This window comes from Mesocricetus auratus, unplaced genomic scaffold (assembly GCF_017639785.1).
Source record: "Mesocricetus auratus isolate SY011 unplaced genomic scaffold, BCM_Maur_2.0 Super-Scaffold_100008, whole genome shotgun sequence".
NCBI classification, from domain to species: domain Eukaryota; kingdom Metazoa; phylum Chordata; class Mammalia; order Rodentia; family Cricetidae; genus Mesocricetus; species Mesocricetus auratus.
In genome coordinates this window covers 78,442,312-78,463,049 of record NW_024429192.1, presented here as the reverse complement: position 1 = coordinate 78,463,049, position 20,738 = coordinate 78,442,312, and the positions used below count along the sequence as shown (strand labels likewise).

Below are 20,738 nucleotides of genomic sequence, written 5' to 3'. Positions count from 1 at the left end.
AGATCCTCCTGCGTCCGCCTCCCCAGTACTGGGGTTACACGTGTGCACCACAGTGTCCAGCTTTTTATGTAGGGTGCTGGGGATTGAACTCAGATCGCCACATTTGTGCAACAGGCACTGTACTCTGAGAGCCACCTCCCCAGCCCCTGTTTTATGTTTTGTAACAGGATCTTATTTTGTAGCCCAGGCTGGCCTCAAATGTCCCATCCTTACACTTCTGCTTCCCAAGAGCTGGGGTGACTGGTGTGTAGCACGGTGCCCATTTTGCAGAGAAGAAACTGAGTCACAGCCAGGGTTCCACAGCCTATGGCTAATCTGGGCTGAATGTTCTGCTTTTAACTTAAACCCAGGCAGAGGCAGCGGCCAGAACGGTCCCTATGGTAATCAGGGCTGCACAGTCCCTGTGCTGTGTGCACAGCCTGCCGCCCCCTTCCTTCCTTCCATCTCTCCAGGCTCTGCACAGACACAGAAAGCCAGGCCCCAGAGACTCTCAGGTGCAAACGAGGCCCCTTCCCCTGCTAAACTTCCAGCTGCAATTAACCCTTACCCCACACCCACAGCCCCCCAAATTCCAGACGGAGTAAACAGTTAAATGCGAAATATTAAGCCATAAAGAAAAAAAGCTGGGTGGAAACACAATCCAATCCTTATGAGGTCTCAGGAGAGAAGCCGGCTTCCCAAGCTCAGGAGGAGTGGAATAAATCGTAAAGGAAGAGAGAAGCAAATTCAGCCAAATAAAAATGGGGAAAAGGTACATAAAAAAATAACAAAAAAATTGAAAATCTCTGTGGTACGGATAAAATGTCTGTGATACATTTGGAAGAGGTGGGACAACACCCACTCACAACAGCATTGAAGCCCCAATAATGTATGGGCACACAGGCAAGGTATCAGACTCATGGAGGGAAATAAAGATGGCTAACGTCACAGTTCTGTTCAACCTTGTGCCTTGGGGAAATACATTTTGTAAGAATTTTAGTGTGTGTGTGTGTGTGTGTGTGTGTGTGTGAGAGAGAGAGACAGAGACAGAGACAGAGACAGAGACAGAGAGAGAGAGAGAGAGAGAGAGAGAGAGAGAGAGTGTGTGTGTGTGTGTGTGTGTGTGTGTGTGTTGCCCACGGAGGCCATATGAGGGCATCAGAGCCCCTGGAGGCCATATGAGGGCATCAGAGCCCCTGGAGGCCATATGAGGGCATCAGAGCCCCTGGAGCTGAAGTCATAGGTATTGTGTGAGCTGCCCCATTGGGTTCTGGGATCTGAACTCAGGTTCCTCTCAATAGCAGCAAATGCTCTTAGCCACCAAGCCATCTCTCCAGGCCCAGAAATGCATATTTTAATGAAATTAGACTTGCGCTAACCAAACAAGGACTGATTCTAAATAGCAAACAAAAAACCCTAAGCTAAGGCTAAAACCCAGTATCCAGGAAAGCTCATTAGACTGTGGCAGACTGGCCCAAGCTCCTTTACAAAATCATCTCTGAGCACAAATTCTTTAAAGCATGCCTTGCTTCAGTTGGGAGGCTGAGAGGGAAGGATCATGAGCTCCAGGCCAGCAAAGAGGCATAATGAGGTCCTAGCTCCAGAGAACAAAGGAGACCATGACTGGCTCACAGCAGAGAGCACACCTCATGGTGAAGCGCCTCTGAAATCAAGAACAAAGCAGGGACACTTCTGTTTGACACTTTCCTAGTGACTTCAGCCACTGCAACAAGGCAAGAAAAAGAAATGGAAATTCTAAGGTTCACAAAGGAAGAAATAAAACTCTAGACATTCTCTAAGGATATGACCATGTATATAGAAGTCAAACTTACGTGTGAATTACAATGTTGATAATAGGCATTTAGTCAGGTGGTAGATGTAAAATCCACACACAACTGTATATTGGGTGTGTCTGTGCATTTACATCAAAAAGCAGGTTTACACTGACTAAATAAAAATCTTGATCTGGAGGGACGCTCAGTGGCTAAAACAGCTTGCAGCTCACGAAGAGAACCTGAGGCAGGTTCCCAGCACCCAGGCAGCTCACAACCATCTGCAACTCCAGCCACAGAACTGACATGCTCCGCTGGACTCCAACACACACACACACACACACACACACACACACACACACACACCATTAAGACTATATCTTTATTTTTTAAATTGACCTTCCTCAGATAGATCTACAGTTCCAACCACATTTCAGTCAAAATCCCAGTAGATTCTCTTTTCTTTGTAGAACTTGACCAGCCGGTTCGAAGATTTGCATGGAAGAGGCATGGCTGGGAGAACAAGGATCCATGGGGTCTGTACGGGTAACTGGCTGTGGAGCTGTGGCAACTGACTTGGGATTAACACGGGTTTAGGTTAGCATTCCCACATGCCCACAGAGGATGGAATACCGGGAGGCGCGTCTGTGATCTCCCCTCGGATAAGGTCTAACAAATCATCAGGGAAAGGTGATGACCCTCCGTCATCAGATATCTAAATGAGTCACTGTGACCTCGAGGCACCTCTTCCCATCACACTTCCGACCAGTCCCGCCGGAGCCTAGACTCACATGGTCCTTTGTACTGGTGACTGTCTCGTGCTGCTTGAGCTCACCAAAAAGCTGGCCCTGAGATGGGCTCATCCACCTCGTTTCAAACCCATCCATGTCTGTCTCAAAGTGTCCCCCACAGTCTGAGGGTGAGCTGCCTCCTTAACTCTGTGACTGGGAGGGAAGAGAATGGCTAAATGGCTGGAGAAGAAGAATTTCCTGTCCTTGAAAACAGCTAGAAGGTGAACTATTTCCAGAGGTCGCCATCCCATGATGAGAAAGCACCTGAACCAGGAAAAAGAAACCGGCCACAATAGAAAGTTCATTCATGGCTCCAGCTAACTGCATCAGCTTCCCCTGCTGATTTCTGCCAGGTGATCACGAGCCCTTGGTTTGATGATGATGATGATGATGATGATGATGATGGCGTGTCTGTCTGTCTGTCTGTTTCTGTGTCTCTCTCTGTCTCTGTCTCGCTGTCTCTTTGTCTTTGGCTCTGTTTCTCTCTCTCCCCATCCACTCATCATCTACTGCTTGCTGCTTATTCCTTTCTTTTGGTTGTTGTATGCTTAATAAAGTCAGTCTTTCAAAACTGAAAGTAAGGCTGTGTCAGACAAGTTTCTGAACCATACAAAATGTGTGGAAAGAGAACTGTGCATCATATGATACAGTAATATAGTTTATATATTATGTTATCATGTTTGAAAATATACTAATAATGTGGTGACAGGGGAGAATTCCTTCCCACCCACACAATTATAAACTAATAAATATCACTGCACAAAAATGAGAAATTTCTGCTCTTAAAACTATACCGTATGCTGAGCATGGTGGAGCAGGCCTGTAAGCCTAGATGTGGGGGGTTGATACAGGAGAACCGCAGCTTCAGGGGTTGCTTGGGCTACAGAGCGAACACAGGGGTAACCTGGGATACTTGGTGAGATCTGCCTCAAAATAAAAAAGTGAAAAGATGTTGCTCAATTGTAGAGCACCTGCCTAGAATTCCCCAGTGAGGGGCTGGGGTGTGGCTCAGTGGTAGAGCACCTGCCTAGAATTCCCCAGTGAGGGGCTGGGGTGTGGCTCAGCAACAAAGCACTTCTACAGCATGCAAAAGTCTCCAGATCTAAGCATCAGTGCATAAATAATAAGTAAATAAATCCTATTCTGAAAATGGGGGCATAGGCCTGTATTCCCAGACTGGGGAAACTAAGACAGACGGCTCATGATTTCACAGCCAGCTTGGGCTATCAAATCCTCCAAAATGAAAAGTAAAAATAAACCAAACATAGGTCACACACAGTACTGTAGGAGGTCACTGTCGCTGTCCTGTGTCATCTGAGACAAATATCCTTCTTTCAGAATCTAGAAAGAAATCTGGCAAATTGATTAGGAAAACACGGGAAGCTCAGCTGTAAAATGAACAGATATTTGTAAAAGGCATTCATTTCACAGATGAGGAAATACAAGTGGTCACAAGCTCCGCCCCTGATGCTCGGCTCCAGGGTGCATCAGGGAAAATAGGATGAAATTTTGGTCAAGCACCATGACACGCCCACCAGCTGGGCAAACTTCCATCTGCTTGTGTCTGACAGTGGGGGACACAGTGCCTAAGGAGCACTAGCATCCACACTGGGATGCTAAGGGCCACTGCGTGGGAAGCAGTCTGGCACGAAGCTGCATGTCTCTGAGCCCGAGATTTCTCTCCAGCGTGTGAGCCTTTGAGAAACTTTAAATGTGTGACATATATCTTCTAGAAGGAACACTCTCCATCAAACTGCACAGCCCCCGTTTGCTCTTACAATAGATTCTTCACCAGCAATTAAGACTAATGACTACTAGTCATGGCAGAAGGCAATGAATCGTCATTGGGAATCCTGACCCCAAATTTAAGCTCAGGGAAAAAAATCGCAAACCATGATTTCCATGCATGTGCTTCAGGAACAGTCACCCAGAGTTACCCAACCTATTTGACAAGCTCCAGGCTAGTGAGAGACTATCTCAAGACACAGATGGATAGGGTGAGGGACAACAACTCTGAAGTGTCAACCTCTGGCTTCCACACACATGTACGCATGTACCCAGAAACACATACACACACACACACACACACACACACACACACACACACACACACCAAACAAAATATATTAATACAAGGTTTTGGGTTTTTTGGTTGGGAGGATCTCACTATGTAGCCCTGGCTATGTGGCCTAGAACTTGCTGTGAAGACCAGGTTGGTCTCAGACTCAGGGAGATCCACCTACCTCCATCTTCCAAGTGCTGGGATTAAATATGTGCACCGTGATGGATTTATTTTAATATAACTAAATGCTAGGCTAAAGAAAAGCATCCTCACTAATTGGTACTGTTTTATCCTTTTGAGACAAGGTCTCACTCTGTAACCCAGGCTGGCCTGGAACTCTCTGATCCTCCTGCCTCAGCCTTCCAAGTGCTGGAATTACAATGTCAGGCTTTTGCTTATTGGTGGTCTGTGACCTGAGAAGGCCCAAGTGCTTTGTGGGTTACTGGAAACTTACTGCATGGCAGTAATGCTGGGGACCCCTCACCCCACCTCCTCACTCTCTCGCAGCCCCGACAGCAGGTCTTCACCTGTCAGGAAGCCAATGGTGCTGCTAATTTGCTCTTGGTAGCTTGAGGCAGAGTCTCCCTCTAAGGGCGCCACTGCGAGAGAAGAAAATCACTGCAGAGGGGAGGCAGGAGGATTGAGAAGACATTAACCTGAAGGATTGTGCGTGCGAGCTGTACATTTGAGAAGTGCTTATTAGAGAGACAAGAAAATGAGGCTGGAATTTTGCTTGTTTGCCTGAGATGATGCTACGTTTCCCTCGGTCTCTAATGGGCTAAAAAAATTCAGGTGAGATGTTCAAATGTAGGCATAAAATAAAGACACATCTAGACACAAGTGACGTATCAGGAGAAAATGGTGACAGTTATATTGGCCCCGTCTGAATGTGCTCACCAGGAACAGGAAGGGTTGTCACATGCGTTCTGTCCCCTCCTGCCACGCTTCCAACTGACTCGAGCCTTCCCTCCACGAATCTCTTCCCAGGAAGGTGGAATGTCAGTCCTGTCCAGGTAGCCACCAGACACCTGCCTCTTCTTACTTCTAAGAACCCCTTAGCCGCCTTTGATTCTCCCTGAAGTGTTATCCATCATAACTCTCATTTATCAGCTCTCTCACCTCGAATCTACCAAGTCCTTCTTCTTCTGCTTGTTATTTGAGATAGAAACTCACGATGTAGCCCAGGCTAGCCTGGAACTTGAGATCCTCTTGCCTCTGCCTCCCGAGTGCTGAGATGATAGGCGTGAACCACCTTAATGACAGCAAGTCCTATCTTTAGAGTCAAATGACAGGTGAGGAATATCATGAAGAGTCACTTGCCTGGGGTCAGCACCTGACACCTGCCTTCAGGCCCTTCCTATCCATCTGCCGCCCTGTGGAATGGTGGCATCTGGGAAGAAAGTCTTTGAGGTCTGCTCTGTGTTCCTGCTCCTACCCAGCGGATGCCTTTTCAAGTGGCTGCAGGATGCTGAGAAGATGCCTGTATGTGTTCATGGCAGAGGACACTGATGACTGTAGGAAAGAGGGTTCTGGGAAGAATGAGGTCACGGCTATGCCTAAACCAACACAAGGCACACACAGCACACAGTAGGCTGTTACTAATCACATACCTAGGAAGACATGGGCTCTGCTTTGTAACCCCAGGGTTGGGGTTTAGGGTAGACCCAACAAAATGTGCAGACTCTCAGGGCTAGAGAAATAGTCCATTGGTAAAGTACTTGCTGTAATCACCAGGACCTAGATTCAGTACCCAGAACCCACATAAAATCCAGGAGTGATGGCTCATGTTTGTAATCCCAGAACTAGAGGGAGATGGGCCAGGAGGTTTGTGAGTCTGAGGCCAGCCTGGGCTGCAAAGTGAGACCCTGTCTCAGAGAAGCAAAACAGTATAGCATTTTCCAAGTAGATGCTTGCAAATGTGCATTGGTCCAGCCAGAACCAGCTGGGTTTTTTAATGTCATAGCTGGGGGAAAGTGTCTATGCCTTTGCCTGCTCCACAGTTTGGTCAGGAGTCCATGTTTTGTCCCGTGCTTCAGAACACATTCACCCTCCTGGGACTCTGAGCATGGAGGGTGCAGCTCAGGGAGACAAGGTCCCTTTCTGACTTGGAAATGACAGCAGAGGAAGCAGGATGCAGCACCTAGGCTGCTGGGGGTACCAGGGACTTCATGAGCCAAGTGGGATGCTCACAACACCAGGATACCTGGCACATGGCTCTAAAGCTGAACCTGGTACCTCCCAGGGCCCCACAGTGCTCTCGGCTTTTCCCAGGCTGTGTCTGGAGCTGTCTCATGGAGCAATAGTGATCCAGGCCTGGAGGGAAGAGAGGGGGCTACAACTGTTGCCTTAAAACCCAGCTACCCAGTGGCTCTGGCCCACACTCAACTCTTCTAGAGCTGGTTTGTCTATACCCAACAGGGGGTGCCTAGTGGTCCCAATGCTGCAACCGTGATGTCCTGATGTAGACATGAGGCCCTGACAGAGCACCTCCTAGCAATCAGTTGAGCCATGTTAAAGGAGAGACAAACTTCAGTGCATGCTGGGGATGTGGCTCAGTGGTAGAGAGCTTAGCTAGCATGTTCCATTACCAGCATTGCATAAACCCGGCGTTGTGGCACACACCTGTCATCCCAGCCCTTGGGAGGTGGAGGCAGGAGGAGCAGGGGTTTAAGATTATCCTCGGCTAAGTAGTGAGTTTGAAGCCAGCCTGAGCTACACAAGACCCTGTCTTAAAGGTCGGAGGAGAGCAGCGGGTAAGAGCACTTCCCACCAAGACTGACAACCTGAATTCGATCCTTGGAAGAGAACAGGGGCATGCTATGCGCATGGACACACACACACACACACACAGAGAGAGAGAGAGAGAGAGAGAGAGAGAGAGAGAGAGAGAGAGAGAGAGAGAGAGAGAGAGAAATACACAAACACACCAAATAAAAGAGAGAAACCAAAAGGAGAGAGAAACCAGCTCCCATAGGAAGAGTGGTCGGTGACCTGCACAGTCATAGATCCTTAAAGGCTGTCAGTTTGGCAAGAGCAGCTGGTTAACCAGACCAGGTGACCGTGACACCTATGCTTCTGAGGCTCATGTCCACCTCCTCACTTCTGAAGGGACTTGGCACCTGGACAGGAGGGTGTCCCTCACTCCTCCTATCTCTGAGAGCTATATGGGGAACATCTATGACATATTCCTAGTGTCACTGGCTTGTGCCTGCTTGGTAACAAGTGGTCAAAGAATTATCTTTCTAGAAGGTGGAAAAGAAACCAGGAATCCCCTCCTCAGCCTCACCCGACACCTCCCTCCAGCTGTCCTCCTCCAGCCTTTCTGACGTCACTGCTGTTGCCATGGGAACCCTGCCAGCCTGAACTGGATGACTTCACAGGAGGATGGGGAGGGCCTGAGCCTTGGGTCTCAAGGCAGAGATCTCCCACAATCAGCTAAATAGCAAAAGGAAGCCAGGAGCCACTGGGTAGCTGGGTTTTAAGGCAAAGGTTCTACCCACTCTACCCCTGACTGCAACAAGAGGCGTGGGGTCCCTTGTCTCTCTCCACAGAGGTGGGAGGAAAAAGGTGAGGGACCTGTGTCCTCCTGGGATGTCTCAGGGTTCACAGTGTCAGCAGCTTCAAGACTCAGTTTACCCTCCCAGAAAGTGGGATTGAGACCCCCCCTAACAGGCTGCTGATCTATCACCAAGGACCACACAGTACTAAATCCTGGCACAGGATGGGCCTGTGACTCATCCTGTAGGAATCACAGATAGGGGGCTTCCAGAAGGTTCTCTTGAACCCAGAGCAGCCACCTAAGAACCCCAGCTGGCCCTGCCTGCCCACTGTGGGGAGCCCATCCCTTGTAACTTCCGACACCTGCTGTCTCACCAGGACACACTGCTGGGGTTGCCATGGGGACGAGCAGAAGGGACAAGTGCGGGTGCACACAGCCGTGTGTGAGCACACGGGAGCGGGGAGCACACATCTGTGGGTATTTGACTCTGCATGTTCACATGGAGCAGCCGTCTCGTGGAGCGACTGTATAACAACTACAGGTTAACAGACACTGGCTGTGTGGGGTCTGTTAGCACACGCTTGTGCGTGTCCTCATGAAAGATGTGCTCCCCTGGTGCACACAGGCAGGCTGTGCACACAGCACGCACCACTGGGACTGTCCCCTGGTGCACACAGGCAGGCTGTGCACACAGCACGCACCACTGGGACTGTCCCAGCCTTCATCACCCAGCACCAATGCACCTGCCCAGATGGAGGACGCGGATCTCCCTCGAGCCGCTTCAGGACACCTGAGTAAATGTCACTTCTACCTAGTTGGGGTCTCCTGGGTTCTGAAGAAAACCCTCCATCCATAAGGCTGGATGTCTATCTCTCAGAACCCCCTGCAGCCCCACAAGGAAGAAGAAGCCACACCTGCTCCAAGCCAGACCCATAGAGGGAGTCTGCTTCTAGCTCATTTCCTGGGTGCTCCATATCCCCCCCAAGAAGGGTCCATGATGACCCCCTGAGTTCCTCGACATTCCAAGTACTGAGATGACAGGCATGTACCACCACACTGGGTTAGCCAGGAGCAAGACAAGCACTCTACCAAATGAGCTGTACCCATTACATAGACAACAAGACTGAGGTTGAGAGTAACAGTTCAGATCATGAAGGCTCCTTTGCTCTACCCTGCAGAAGGAAGAAGCATGAAGCTTCTCCAACCCCCTCCAGGGCTTCTACTTTCATTCATTCGGCAGCTTTGGCACTCAGGAAGCCAGCCTTTCTAGTTTCTAATTAAGGAAACAAGCCCAGAGAAGGAAGGTAACTCGTCCAAGGTCACAGAGCCCTGGGAAAGTCTTACAGGAGCTAGTGGGGGTTGAGGCAGGAGTTGGGGGGAGGGCCCTAGAGGGCTCCAAGCCTCAGGAACCTTGGCCCCCAGCTTCCAGCCACAGGCAATTGCAGTGGGGGCGGGAGAGCAGGTCACCCCCCCAGAGCTTCCTGCTTCTGCCTTTGCATCTGATACATTCAATGAAGACCAGAAGCCGCCTAATGCAATTTTGAGTCCTGTGGCCGCAGCCGGCTCTAATGATTAGCTCTGATTTTTCTTGGCTGTCTCTTTGAGGCTCCATGCAAATGAGCCTCCTCCTCCTCCCAGCCGAGTCCCTCCTCCTGGCCCCTAGGATGGACAATGAATGAACATCTAAGACTAAGGAAAACCTCAGGGCTCCTGGCAGACCAACCTGTGCTTCCAGAGAGCCCTGAAAACCTAGACTACTTGGAAGTGCTGGCTGATCCGATTCAGATCCTGGAGTCTCCTACATCAAGGGACAGGAGGGAGCCTAGAAGGCAATATCCTTGAGAAGCTGCAGCTAAGGGGCAGTCATAACCAGTTTCCACTTCTGGGAGTGGGGAAGAGGATGTGGCTTGGCTGGTTAGAGAGCTTGCCCAGGATGCCTGAAGCCCCGAGTTCCATCCCCAGCACCCCATAAACCCACTGTAGTAATGTCTGTCATCTAGCACTCAGAAGACAGAGGAAGGAAGATAAGGAGTCTAAGACTATCCTCAGGTACTTAAGAAGTTCAGGGTTAGCCTGGGCTATATACATGAGCCTGTTTCCAAAAAGAGGAAAAAAAAAGAGCAAAGGTGTTGTCACACAGAGGCATAGTTAGAAGTGGGGAAACTGAGGCCCAGAAACTGACTTGTCTGAGGTCAAGATTCAGAAGTGTCTAAGCTGGAGTCAGTCAGATCCCACACACTGCTCTAGAACTACATCAGTCACCCCACCCCATCCTGCATGACACGACAGCCCTGCCAGGGGCCTGGCGGACAGACACCACTGGTGGAGAATGCAGAATCGGCCTTTAAATACCTCGGCGATTTCATGCCCTGCCGTCTCCCATTCCCGAGCTGCCCGAGGCGCCGGGCCGAGAGGCTGGGACCTAATGAGCTGTGAAGGTCTATTTTTCAAAGTTAAACATCTCCCAGGCTCCCTGGCCCAGCCTTTAGACACAGCCTAGCAACACCCCTGTGCGGAGCCAAGACAGAGGCCGCCCTCTACGAGATTCCCACCAAGCCTGCATCTATCACCACCCACAGATGCAGCTGGAAGTGCTACGCCAGTACTTGACTTGTGGGACACAGAGACAGGGGGTGGACAAGGTTGGAGATGCAGAAGCAAGCTCCAGGGAGCAGTGACATCCGGCCCAACAGTCTTCAGGGACATTGATTCTAACCTCATGTTACATAAAAGAGTGTCCCCTAATGCAAGGGACCACAAGACTCCAATTCTGAACCCATGGTCTACCCCAAGTCAGGCACAGAAATAGGTGCTCAGTAAATAGCTATGGCCTGGTGTAAGGCAGTTAAGGTTTCAGGCCAGTCAGTGGTCACAACACATGGAGATGTCAGACCTGGGCTGTGAGGGCACAAACTGAGCTCTTGCCTTCAAGTATCAGTCAGTCCATTGGGGTCCTGGCCTGGTTAGGTCCCACACTCAGGAAGATATACTGGAAGGAAGCTGGGCCTGGGCTCAAGTCCCACCATAGTGACTGTGTGACCCTATAAGTTTGGTCAAGCCACTTTTCTGGGCTTCAGGGTCTCCAACTTGTAGCATTAATTACTGTCTCCATTTGAAGGGATTCTACACTTTCAGACTTCTAACCATGGTGACACTGTTTTCCAGGCCCCGCAGTGATGTAGACATCTACCATCCAACAAGCCATCTCTATCCTTTATCACTTCCACCATCTAGCCAGCTGTCTCTATTCCGTACCACTCCCATCATTCCAGCCATCCATTATGGTGGATACACCAATGGTATATGTTTGTTATCAGTCATCTGTACACCCATTCACCTACCTATGCATCCATCCATCCACCCATCCATCCATCCATCCATGCATCTATTCAACTACCTATCCACCCACCAACTCATCCACTCACTCAGCTATCCATCCATTCATTCAAACATCTGCCATCTGTCCACTCATCCAACTATCCACCCACCCACTCATCACTCATCCAACCTCCATCCACCTATCCAAACATCCATTCACTCATTCATCTACCTGCCCATCTATCATCCATTCATCCATTCAACCATCTATCCATTCACTCAACCACCTATTTCCATCCTCCATCCACATATCCTTCCACTCACCCACCACCCATCCATCTATATATCCACCATCCACCTACCCATCCATTTATCCAATCATCCATCGCTCACCCATTAGTCCATTCACCCATCGATGCACCCACTCATCCATCCATTCACCCATGCATCCAACCACAGATCCATTCATCCATCCTCTCACCCACACATCCATTCAGACAACCATAAGTCTATCAGTAAATGCATCTGCCCACAGGTAAATGGAATACTCTATCCATACAACCGACATTCAGGAATCTCACATACTCTTCTAGACAGAAGGACACACACCGCATGGTTCCAGTCAACTCATGTACAAAGCTGTAAAATGGTATGTGGATCAAAATCAGAGTGCTTTCCCCCAAGGACGAGAATAAGGTGGGGGCAGGAGACACATGGTGAAAGGCCTCTGAGAGGAAGGTCATATTTTACTTCTGAGTTTGGGTGGTTCTCACATGGTGTTCACTCTGTGATATTTCATGGAGGTGTATATGGTGCTTTTAATTTTTTCTTTAAATATCTTTTACATTTAGTGTGATGTGTGTGTGTGTGTGTGTGTGTCTGAATGCACACATATTTATCCCATGACCAATGTAGGGAAGTCAGAGGACATGAGTCACTTCTATCCTTCCTCCAGGGTTCTGGGGATTGAACTCAGGTTGTCAGGCTTTGCTGCAAGCACCTTTGTCTACTGAGCCATCTCGGTGACCCACTTTCACTTTATTATTACATTTGTTTACTTGCGTGGTATGGGGGGGCACATGTGCCATGATGGATATGGGGAGCTTACAGGACAACTTGCAGGAGTTGTTTCTCTCCTTCTGTTGTATGGGTCCAGAGGACCAGGCTCAGGTTGTCAGGCTTGGGGGCAAGTGTCCTTACCTGATGGCCCAAAAGTTTTGTATTTAAGATAACACCAAGGAGGTGGGACTAACGCTATAGTGTAGTGTAGGCCCAGTTTGGCTGGGTGTTGTGGCACACATCTATAACCTCAGCACTCAGGAGGCTGAGGCAGGAGGATCACAAGCTGGACAGAGGGGCCAGTGGATAAAGTGCTTTAAGCACAAGGACTGGAGAGTTCAGATCCCCAGCCCTACATAGAAGCCAGCCGTGATGGCGTGCATCCGTGACCCCAGCACAGAAGGGATGGCAAAAGAAGGACCCTGGAGGCTCACTGGCCATCTAGTCCAGCTGAATCAATGAGCTCTTGGTTCAGTGAGAGACCCTGCCTCAAAAAAATTAGGTGGAGAGTGATTGAGGAGAAGACCTACCATTGACCTCAGGTTTCCACACGTGTGGGAACGCACACACACATACACACTCACACATACACTCACACACAGACACACACTCACACTCACACACACACAGACACACACACACACACACACCCCAACTATAAAGCTGGTCAAAACCCTCAACAGTGACCATTCCAGCATCCTAGAAATGAATCAGAGATTTATCCAGGGGAAAGCACTGACCATGGATAGCACAGGGGCCTGTGCTGCTCTCTCCTAGAACCAACTCTGTCCCCACACCCAACTGGCTGGTGCAGGCCTGCACTGAGCAAGCCCTGAGGACCAGAAGCTTCTCTGCCAGGGCTGATGGGACTTGGAGCAAAAGGCTTGACTGGGTAGGAAAGTTCAGGAGCCTCACTGTTGGCGAAGGGAAAGCCAGCTACACGGAAACTGATACTGTGACAGGGGCAGTGACAAACCAGAGACTGCACGTGAGCAGTGACAGTCACACCGAGACCTGATCTCTCTGCACAGCTGGCTGACGAACACCTGTGTGGAGAAGCAGAGGCCCAGACAGCTCAAACCCTTGGCCCACTGAGAGCATTCAGGAACCACAAAACGGTCTGGCAGAAAGCAAGGACCAAGGAGCACACAAAAGTTAGCTGATCTTTGACAAGCTCCCAAACTCACATGTGAGTCTGCCAGCTGGGCATGAAGAGTGACAGGCCCCAAGCAGACCATACAACCTCCCCTCACTGACCACAAAGCTGGGCATACATAGAGTGGCCCCTAGGACGGGATGGGATGGAGGAGAGAAAGACAGGGAGGAGGAGGAAGGGGGTGAAAAGAGGAAGAGGAAGGAGAGGAGGTAAGGAAGAGAAGGAATCAAGTTGGAGGAGAAGACAGGGAGGATGAGCAGGGAAAAAGAGGAGAGGGTGAGGAAAATGAGGGGGAAGAGAGGAAGGGAGGAGGGAAGAGGAAGAAGAAGGAGAGTAAGAAGAGAATAAGAGGGAGGGAAGAGAAAAAGACAACCGAGGAGAAGAATTAGTACTGAGGAAGTAAGGGGGGAGGAACAACAGAGAACTCGGTGACCACACATCAGAGGAAGTCTATTCCACAGCTTTAGTCCAATTAAGCTACTAAACAAACAATAAAAACAGCCACATAAATTGCCAACACTAACAACTCCCCAAGGAAAAAATCAGAATCTAGATCGACTTTGGGACAATTGTCCTTTCTCAATACAAAATTATACAGCAGACAGAATCAGAAAGGATGGCTCCTACTGAGAAAAAAAAGAAAGTAGCTCACAGAAACCATCACAGAAGATCCTCAGATGTCTGGTATGGAATAAAAATACTTCAAGGCGGCTAATAGGTAGCTAATAATTAACAAATTGGCTCAAAAAAACCAAAACTGTGTTTAAAGAGTTAAATGAAAGTATAAAAATAATAAGTGAAAGTGTGCAACCTCTGGGCTGTCACACCAGTGTATACCTTTCACTCCAGAACTTGGGAGGCAGAGGTAGGCAGATCTCTATGAGTCCAAGGCCAGCCTGGTCTACATAACAAGCTCTAGGACAAGAAGGGCCACGTTAGAGAGACCCTGTCTCAAGAATAACAAAAACTGTGCAACCCCAACAAAGACAGGAAATTATTTTAAGATTTTACTTTATTTGTGCGCGCGTGTGTGTGTGTGTGTGTGTGTGTGTGTGTGTGTGTGTGTGTGTGTGTGTGTGTGTGTAGGTGTGGATCTGTGGGCATACATGCAAGTGTCCACAGAGGCCAGTAGAGGGTGTTAGACTCCTAGAGCTCTTGTGCTGCTGGAATCATCTCTCTGGCCTCATAGAAATTATGTTAAAAGTGATACATTTGAAGTCAGCCATAGTGGCTCCTTCAATAAACACACCTTTAATCCCAGAATTTGGAAGGCAGAGGCAGATGGATCTCTGTGAGTTTGAGACTTGATGGATCTACTTAAAGAGTTCCAGGACAGCCAGGGCTGCATACAGCAATCCTGTCATAAAATGAGGAGGAAGTGATAACTTTAGAGTTGAAAAGTTTAGTAGCTTAAATGAAAATTCCATTGGCCAAGAACCAATAAAGGTAAAATATTACTTAGAAGCATTTCTGTAACACAAAAGGAGGTAGAGAAGGAAACAAGAAGAGAAAAATATATGAGACATAGAACAACTATGTAAATAGAAACTTCACAAAATAAAAATAACTATAAATGGACTAAACAGTCCAAATAAAAGGCAGAGACCATCAGGGTGGATTTAAAAGAACTACAGCCAAACATAGCATACACTGTATAAAGACATATATTATAGTGGAAATGTGGAAATGTGAAAATTAAAGTGATAGAAAGATAATTACACACAGATAACCAGGGCAGAGTTATAGTTCAGGGGATGAGCATGTACCTATGTTCCAATCTACTATATCACAAAACAACCAAGCTAATTGCTGGGGTGGAAAAGAATATAGATTGGACAGCATCATCCCTAACCTGGCTGGCTAGTGTTCCCAGAGCACTGTACCCAGGGGGGCAGTGCACTCTTTTCAAATGCATAGGGATGTGAAGAGACTTTACAAACAGCCTTATGATGACAGCATCAGCAATTTCAATGAAGTGGACAGATGCCTAGACAGGCACAAGTCACAACAACAGATTTGACAAGCAACAGAAAATCTGAACAGACTCAGATCAGGACCCAAAGAGACAACTAATGTGAAGGTTTCCCGTGGAGAGAAGCCCCAGCCCAGGTGGCTTTAGTAGTAAATTCTGGCTAACAACTGGAGACAAAATCAGATCTTAAGGAACTTTCCAGAAAAGAAGATGAACTGGATGTGGCTGAGTACTCCAGCAATCTCAACACTCAAAAGGCTGAAGTGAGAAGTTTATGGGTTCAAGGCTAGCTTGGGCTGCACGTCAAGACCCTATTCAAACTAAACAAAAGCTAAGGCTATAACTCAAGTGATAGAAACCTTGCCCAAGGAACCATAAGGAGAGAGATGGAGAAAGAGAGAGAAGAGAGAGAGAAGTGAGAGAGAGAGAGACATATTCACGAAACTTATATTTTTTTTTACCATCACTGAAAGTAAAACATCCCAGTAGAGCACAGATAAGCCTCTCTGTCTCAAGAACATCAATGCAAAATCCTCAACAAAATATTAGTGAGCCAAGCAAGTAACACAAAATAATAGATAAAAGGGGGAAACTACAGGGTCACCTTGGCAAACATGAAAAAAGCAGTTGACAATACTACTATGGGAAAACCTGCAATCAGGTATCAATGTTAGGAAATTTTTAAACCCTAAAAAAATAAAACCCCACATCTGATTTCATCCTGAACAGTAAAGACAAAGTACTTTTCTCCACAATCATGAAGCATCTGTGCTGTTCAGCTGTTCAACAAATGACTCTAGAGATGCCAGCCAAAGCAACAAGGCAAGAAAAAGAAACACAAGACATGCTGCTCAAAAGGAAAGATGCTAATCCTTCCTTGTTTGCAGATGACATGGTCCTGTATGCATCCACTAACATCTGCTAGAACCCATCAATGGTCACATTTAGCAAGGCTATTGAACAAAGGATCAATATGTAAATGGATGGCTTAGTCAGTAAAGTGCTTGCCATGCAATTCCTAGAGCCCACATTTAAAAAAACCTGGATGTTGGGGTAAAGACTAGGTTCAGTGGTTAAGAGTGGCTGCTCTTGCAGAGGACCCAGGTTCAGTTCCCAGCACCCATATTGTGGCTTACAACTGCCTGTAGCTCTAGGTTCCAGGGGATCTGCTACTCTCTTCTGGACTCTGTGGGAACTGCATGTACATGATGCATGTGTACATGTAGGCATCTATACATATAAAATTTAAAAAATAAGTTTTTATAAATAAATTAATCTGGATACATCAGTGCTTGCTCATAATTCCAGCACCAAAGAGGCAGAAACAGGCAAATTCTAGGGCTCGACGGCTAGTCAGTCTAGTCTACTCAGTGAGTTCCAAGCCAACACAACAGAGACCCTATCTCTAAAAACAAGTTAGACAGATCTCAAGGTAAGACACTCCTGGGTGTCCTCTGGCCTCCACACATATGCACACATGTACACACAAATACACACATACAATATTCCTCTGTACTGACAGTAAACATTGCAAAATTAAGAAATAATTCCATTTGCAGTAGCTTATTCTGGAAAACAAAGTATTTAGAGAGCAAATTTCCCTAAAGACATTCAGTTAGCTGGGGTATGTACACCTGTAATCTCACCACTCGGGAAATGGAAACAGAAGGACCATGGGCTACACCGTGAGACAGTGTCTGAAAAGTGTTCAGTTCACAGTGGGTATATTCAGAAAGTGACAAAGTGCTCGGGAACATTAAAGACCCAAATAAAGAGAAATGACACTGTAAGATGTGGAGTCAAAGGCAGAGATCCTAAATTGATCTATGAATTAAGGACAAGCCCCTTAAACTCCCAGCAGGCACTTCTGTAGACACTGATAGGCAGATTCTAATGTTGGCACGGGCTGGGGAGAAACTAGAAAACAAATTTGAAGAGAGCATCAGTTTGAGAGGCGTGTAAATCTTTGTTTCAAACCCCACTGCAGAGCCTCAGTAGTGCCGAGTGTGTGCGCTGCCGTCAGAACAGACACGAGTTGGACCACATGGCCGGCGAGATCGCTTGGCAGGTGAGAGCACTTGCCATTAAGCCTGAAGACCTGAACCCATTCCTGGAACCAGTGGGGATAAGGGAGAACGAACTCCATGAGCCGTTCTCTGACCTCCATATTCATGCCATGGTACACGCACACACACACGTACACTAATAATACATAAATATTACGTCTTTTTTTTAATGACACTGGTGGAGCAGGAAAAAAAAGAATCCCAAAATAATCTCCAACATTTATGGTCTCAAGAAAATATAAAGCAGAGGAGAGTCTTTTTAAAATATACACACACACACCAAAAAAATGAACTTCAGTCCTTCTACATCATAAGCAGACATTAACTTCAGATGGCCAATAAATCTGAGTAGCAAGCCCAAAGTCTACAACTCCTGGGGAAAAATGAAGGGAAATCTTTGTGACCTTGGACTAGGCAAAGAAAGCAAAACATAAGATTCATGAAAGAAAAGAAAACGAGTAAAAAGGACATTGTGGTAGGAAAAACCTGTGTTCCAGAAAGCTCATATGAAGAAACTGGGGACTGGGACTGGGGCTCCATGGGAAGAGGGCTCACCCAGAACGCAAGGGGCCCCGGCTTCCTACCCCAACCCATGTGCTGGCACAAGCCTGTAATCCCAGCACTCAGGAGTGGAGGCAGGGGGATCAGAAGAGCAAGGTTATCCTCAGCTATGTAGCAAGTTTGAGGCCAACCTGAGCTACAGGAGACCCTTCAGACAGACAGACAGACAGACAGACAGACAGACAGACAGACAGAATATCAAGATATGGCATTTACAAATCTGTCTCTTACAAAAGACTCATGATGGAATACATACAGAACTCTCTCACAGTAAATTTGAATAATTTTGAAAGCTAATAATGAGACAAACCCATTAAAATGGGAAAGATTTGAATAGACATTTTATCAAAGAAGAAATGTGGGTGCCTAGAGCATACAGAAAGATATTCAACGTCACTGGTCAACCTGGAAACTGCAAATTGGACCCAACACCAGATAGCACCGCATTCCGGCTCAGATCTCTATTATAAAAAGACTGGCCGTACCGGGTACCAGAACACACAGGAGCACAGACCCTCAAGGATTGATGATGGGGACGTAAACTGGTCCAGCCAATTTGGAAGCCTGGCGACTTGGCAGCTTGTTAAGAATTTAAATATAAACTTACCAAATGACTCAGCAATCCATTCCGAGGGATCTACCCGAGAGAAATGAAGGCTGGCGTCCACATAAAGGCCGGTACACAAATGTCACAGTGTGATTCATTACGACCCCAAACTGGAAATGATTCAAATGTCTGTCCCTCGAGATGCAGAGGAAGGAGAAGCATTCTATCAAGACAGGGGAATACTACTTAGCAATTAAAAATAAATGTGGGATGACTCATGCTGCAACATGAGCGAACTTCAAAAACATTACACTAGGGCAGGGGAGGTGGCTCTAAGGGTACGGTGCTTGCCCCAGAAGCATGGGGGCCAGAGTTGGATTCCTAGAAGCCATGCTTTTTCAAAACTGGTGTGGTGGTACCTCCTTGTTTCAGGGGCAGTGACGGTGTTGGGGAATGCCTCCTTCACTTCTGTTTCAACTCCAAGTTGTGTGAATTAAGTGGGTATATAACCTAGAATTCTTTTCTGGTTTTATTTGTGGGGGTGCAGGTGCTCCCCCAAGCAGGGCACATTTGGTGCCTCAGACAGGCAGGCAGGCAGACAGACAGGCAGACAGACAGACTGACTGACAATATCATGGGGCTGAGGAGGTGGAGACAGGAAGGTTTCTGGGATTCATTGGCTTCTGCATACTTGCACGCAAACACCCTTGTACATGTACATACACACATGTGGTCACTAAGAAAGAAGATGAGTGTGGCAACACGTGTCTGTCATCCCAGCACTAGGAAAGGTGAGGCAGGAGGATAGTTGGGAGTTTGAAGACAACCTGGGCAACTCTATGAATGATACAATAAAATAAAGCTGATTTTTTGAGGTCTAGTTGTGTGAATCTAAGTCTGCAGAACTGTACACTCACAGTAGGACTGGTAATGCACAGTGGGTTTGCACAGGCAGTACTTAATGGTATCTGTAGTCTGTTTTAAAAAAATCACAGCTCAAGCCAAACAGCGGTGGTGCACACCTTTAATCCCAGCACTGGGGAAGCGAGGCAAGAGGGTCTCTATGAGTTCGAAGCCAGCCTGGTCTACAAATCTCGAACCAGGACAGGCTGCACAGATAAATCCTGTCTCAAAAAAGAAAAAAACAAAAAAAATCACTGCTCAGGAGAAAAGGAAGGGTGCACCCTTATGACTGTAGCAGGCACCACACTAGCCAGCCCTGCCTCTTGAATGCCCAGGGCTGGGGTTTGCCCTCCCTGGCGCCAGGACTTCCTGCCTGGCCATCAGCTCAGCAGGTCTCACTCGGCAAAAGGTTGTCTTTGACCTTGGGGACCTTGCCCCAAATCCAACTCACACTCCCATCCCTTTTATGACCTGCCTTGGACACACCTCCAACTCAAGGGTGTCCTGATGCAATAACAGACCCAGGGGGGGCCGGGGCTTAAGGCCAGGCACCTTGAAGGCTCTTTATTCCATGCGGCATGTAGAGCACGGGGCACAGATCAGAGAGAGGCATCCTGGCAGGAGGAGGGAGAAGTAGCTTTGTCTTTGACATTTGTCCTGGCAGTCATGCGCCATGTACGATGTATGCGAGTTACTACAAGCTCACCGCTGCTCCTCAGCCACTGCCCTGTGTCTACCTGTACCTCTCCCTCCCAGGGAGAGCATGGGGGGGGATGACCCCAACCCAAGAAGCACACCATCAGGTACCTAGGGACCCATCTAGAGTGGACGCAGCTGAGAACAGAATTGGGAAATCGATGGCTTACCCATGCACAATTTCCAAATATACTGTCACCATCACCTGCTTAGCATGACACTGGCCAACCTCTCTGAGCCATTCAGCTGGGGAGGCATGATGGAGCATGGGGGGTGCCTCAGAGACAACAAGGGGTGCATGGGGAAGGGCATGGGAAGAAAGCAGGGTGACTAAGACCACACACACACACACACACA

General features: G+C 47.8%; 1 protein-coding gene across 4 annotated transcripts in view; it reads right to left on the bottom strand.

Moving 5' to 3' along the window:
* Positions 1-20,738, bottom strand: part of Elfn1 (extracellular leucine rich repeat and fibronectin type III domain containing 1) — a 62,791-nt gene that overhangs the window by 30,392 nt on the left and 11,661 nt on the right. Inside the window, exon 1 of one of the 4 annotated variants that reach the window (XM_040751259.1) lies at positions 18,843-19,663. The exons of the other annotated variants lie outside the window; for them this stretch is intronic. The gene's annotated coding sequence lies outside the window, so the exon portion shown is untranslated. Of the gene's footprint in view, positions 1-18,842; positions 19,664-20,738 lie in introns of those variants that run through there. 4 annotated transcript variants of the gene reach the window in all.